The 4,479-nt window shown below is 40.0% G+C and overlaps 1 pseudogene; it reads left to right on the top strand.

The window, feature by feature from the left end:
• The first annotated feature begins 1,749 nt into the window (after positions 1-1,749).
• Positions 1,750-3,454, top strand: LOC102755092 (annotated as a pseudogene).
• Positions 3,455-4,479: the final 1,025 nt, after the last annotated feature.

The raw sequence follows: 4,479 nt of genomic DNA on the forward strand, positions 1-4,479 counted from the left end.
TAAGAGATATTTTTCTTCTACTACTCATAATAATACTAAAATTTACTGCTAATATTACTGATCATTGGTTTCATAAAGGAATGCGAAGAAAAAACTCTTTTGAGCCTAGGGCTGAGCTGTTTCCCTGGCTCTTCTGCTCTGGTTCTAGTTTACCTGGCAGGAACAATAACTACCTTCTCCCTCATCAGCTGCATGCACTACATGTAACCAGCTGATATCTAGATTTAACCAATGAGAACATCTGAGATCTAAATACTGCCTTTAACTTGATGCCAAGTTTCACCCTTGTCAAGTGATTCCTGTTGAGAATGCCAACCCTACTGAATTGTATTACTTGAATTATTAATCAATATTTTTGAATATTGGCCCAGCTGATGTCTTGATCTTGGATATTTATTGCCTTAACATCATCTCTTTGCCCTCCTGTTATTGTCATCCTGGGTGTTGCAAGGTTGAGACTGAATGCTACTGGGAACACAGTTATGAACTAGAAATAGTGCTTGTCCTCTAGGTTATAGTAATCTGGGATAGAGAGACAAGTTGACAGATAATTACAATATAATCTCAAATATACTATAGTAGTGATATTAAAATGCTATAGAAGTGAAGAGAGTAAGAAGTTTCTTTGTCTGGAGAAGCTGGAAATTAATTAAGAGGAATGTTGACATTTGAACTGAGCCTTGAAAATCCAGCATTTTCTTTCAAATTGAGGGCAAAATGGAGAGAAAATGTGATATACAAACATGGAAATGGGATTGAGAAAGAGCATGTTGTATTTGAAGGACTTAAATATCAATTCTTCTGTACCATTTTTGAGCACTTGTGTTACAGATGTAACAGGGTGAGATATTGAGAATTTAAAAGTGCAGGATGTACCAACTCGACCATGTTATTTATTTTCTGCTGCCCATAGAAGAATAGGCTTTATTATTTGGGAAAGTGAAGACTGGTACTCATTTATTTGAATTTTTTGCCTTAGAATAAGTGTGTGTGTGTTTTCTATTTGAGGGTCTAAAGCACCCGAGTCCATGAATCATTCAGAACATCTATATATCATTACAGCCCACTGTTATAGGAAATACCAAGAGAGGAGTATTGGATTTTTTTTTTACACAGTAGGAGGAGAGATCAGCTAGTGCCAATGATAATATAATTCTAAATAGAGAAGAGAGGGGAAGGGCAAGCAAATAATGTCTTTGGGAGTATAGAATGAAAACTCATGTGGTTATAGCGTTTTAAAGTAAGATATCATGGAGTGGTAGAAAGTGGCCATTGAGTGCTTGGTTTCCTGGAAGCCTTGACAAAGATCAGAGGAGGGAGCCCTGGCTGGTGTGACTCAGTGGAGACAGCATCAGCCTGAATACTGAAGTCACAGGTTCAATTCCCAGTCAAGGGCATGCACCTGTGTTGCAGCTTCCATCTCTGGCCCCAGTCAGGATTTGTACGAGAGGCAAGCCATTGATGTGTCTTTCACACATCAATGTTTTTTGCCTCTCGCTCTCTCTTATTCCTTCATTTTCTCCCTCCCATTCTTTTAAAAATCAATGGAAAAAATATCCTCGAGCAGTCGGTGCTGGCTGCTTGCCCAAGCAACTTGGCCCCTTCCTGGCCCATGAGGATGCTGGGCCCCAGGCCTCAGCCCACCCTGTGGAGGGAGGTGCCCACCTGCAGGGAGGAGGTGCTCTCTTTTCTTCAGATACTGCCCTCCTACTGGAGAGGACCAAAGTGCTGTCATAAATCCTTAAATCCATGTCCAAGGATTTGGTGACATTTGGGGATGTGGCTGTAGATTTCTCTCAAGAGGAGGGGGAATGGCTAAATCATGTACAGGAAGAAAATTTGTACAGGAAGGTGATGTTGGAGAACTACAAGAACCTGGTATCACTGGCAGGAGTTCAATTTCTAAACCGGGGATGATCTCACTACGGGAGTAAGGAAAAGAGCCCTGGATGGTGAAGAAGGCTAGGACAGGAGGCACATGCTCTGATTGGGAATGTGCATTTAAAAACTGAGTTTTCATCGAAGCAAGTTATTTATGAAGAATCATCCAAAGTAGTGACAATAGGAAGAAGCCATCTTAGTTACAGCCTTGATTGCCCTAATTTGAGAGAAGACTGTAAAAGTGGGGACTGTTTAACAACCAGTTGCTAAGTAAGGAGGTACATCCTTGTCAACTGATCATCACTCATAAGGAAATCCTTATTGAAGATCAAAGTAATAAATATACCAAATCTTGGCAAACTTTCCACCAGGATGCAACATGTGCTATAAAACAGAGTTTTCCCACCAAAGAAAGACATAAGCATGAGCCACAAAAGAGAAAATACCGAAAAAATATCTGTTGAAATGAAGCCTAAGAAAGTCTATATTGAAAAGAAACTTTGAAATGTAATGAGTGTGAGAAAGTTTTCAACCAGAGTTCATCCCTTACTCTTCACCAGAGGATTAATACTGGGGAGAAACCCTATGCCTGTGTTGAATGTGGGAAAACCTTCAGCCAGAGTGCAAACCTAGCTCAACGTAAGAGAAGGCACACTGGAGAGAAACCCTATGAACGTAAAGAATGTAGGAAAGACTTCAGCCAGAATGCACACCTTGCTCAATACCAGAGAGTTCATACTGGAGAGAAACCTTATCAGTGTAACGAGTGTAAAAGAGCCTTCAGCCAGATTGCACACCTGACTCAACATCAGCGGGTTCATACTGGAGAGACCATTCAAATGTATTGAATGTGGAGAGGCCTTTAGTAATGGTTAATTTCTTGCTCAATATCAGAGAATTCATACAGGAGAGAAATATTATGTATGTAATGTGTGTGGGAAAGCCTTTAGCCATTGTGGTTACCTAATCTTACATCCGAGGATTCATATCGGAGAGAGACCTTATGAATGTAGGAATTTAGGAAAACCTTCAGCCAGAAGGCACATCTTGCTCAGCACCAGGGGTTCATACTGAAGAAAAACCATATGAGCTTAAAGTGTGTAGGAAAGACTTCAGCCAGATTGCATATCTTGATCAGCATCAGAGGGTCCATACTGGAGAGAAACCTTATGAATGCATTGAATGTGGGAAGGCCTTTAGCAATAGTTCATCACTGGCACAACACCAGCGGAGTCATACTGGGGAGAAACCTTATATGTGTAAGGGATGCAGGAAAACATTTAGCCAGTATGCAGACATTGCTCAGCACTAGCGAATTCATCCTGGAGAGAAACCTTACGAATGTAATGAGTGTGGGAAAGCCTTTAGCTATAGTGGCTCTCTGATCCTGCATCAAAGAATTCACACTGGAGAGAGACCCTATGAATGTAAGGACTACAGGCAATCTTTCAGGCAGTGTTCACACTTAGCTCATCACAAGAGAATTCACACTGTGGAGTCGTTCTTGAGTCTCTACTCTTCCTCACTCTCCATGTCCAGTCATTTGCCAGGAGCTGTAGGTTTTGTCTCCTAATATGCCTGAATCTCACTCCTTTGATCGTTCCAGTCCATCATCTTTGTCCAGGGCACAATAATTTACTTGACATGGACTATGGAAATAGCTTCCTAACTGATTTACTTATGTTTACCACTTATTTGGTCAGATGTTATATGACAGACAAACCTGTCTTAAAAACAGTTTGATCATTTAAAAAAAATCCTTGGGTAAGGATTAACAGCAACAACAAAAAAGGTGAAAGGAAGGGGACTAAAGAGTGGGAACCAACTCTGATGGGCAGTGCTTGATCAGCATAGTGCAGCAGAAAGAACCATAACATTAAGAATGACCACTGTGCACTGAGGTCCAAGGTGATCTTCTATTTTTTTGAGAGCAAATTGCAAAGGAGAGGAAGCCAATATGGCTGGTAATGCCCTTCTTGCCAACAGTGGCAAACAAAGTCTTAGAGTTCAGATTATATTTGATTTTAGAAAATTAAGAATTATAGTATTTTTGCATTGTGTGTGTCACTGAGTACTTTGTCCCCATTATCAACATACCTGAATGCTTTATTTAATTAAGTTTTCTTTACAGAACTGTGGACACTTAGAAAAATCTTAATGGCCATTGTAACTTCTGCAGCTCACATTATGCTGCATACAGAGCAGGTTGTCAACGGATATGAGCTGATTGAACAAATGAAATAAGTGTCAGGAATTCAGAGCAGTTAATATCACTAATCCACTGTAGCTCTTATCAGTGTAATTAGGTGAGTGCAACTTTCAGATCCACTTTTCATAGGACTGCAGATCTTTGTGCTCTAGATTCACTATGGTTTAGTTCCTCCTAAGTGACAAAATAAAGCACACTTAATTGTAATGAAAATTTTCTTTAGTTTCTCTGACACCAAGGTTTCTGTCAACATAGAGAAAAGGGCATAGCCTTATTGAGAATGTTATCATCATAAACAATAAACAGGAGAGGACTTTGTTTCTTTCCTAAAGCACCATCACCCTACATGTAAGGGATCTCAAGTGCCCACATTAATCTTTGTGTAAATT

Source organism: Myotis davidii, unplaced genomic scaffold (genome assembly GCF_000327345.1).
Source record: "Myotis davidii unplaced genomic scaffold, ASM32734v1 scaffold159, whole genome shotgun sequence".
Classification (NCBI taxonomy): Eukaryota; Metazoa; Chordata; class Mammalia; order Chiroptera; family Vespertilionidae; genus Myotis; species Myotis davidii.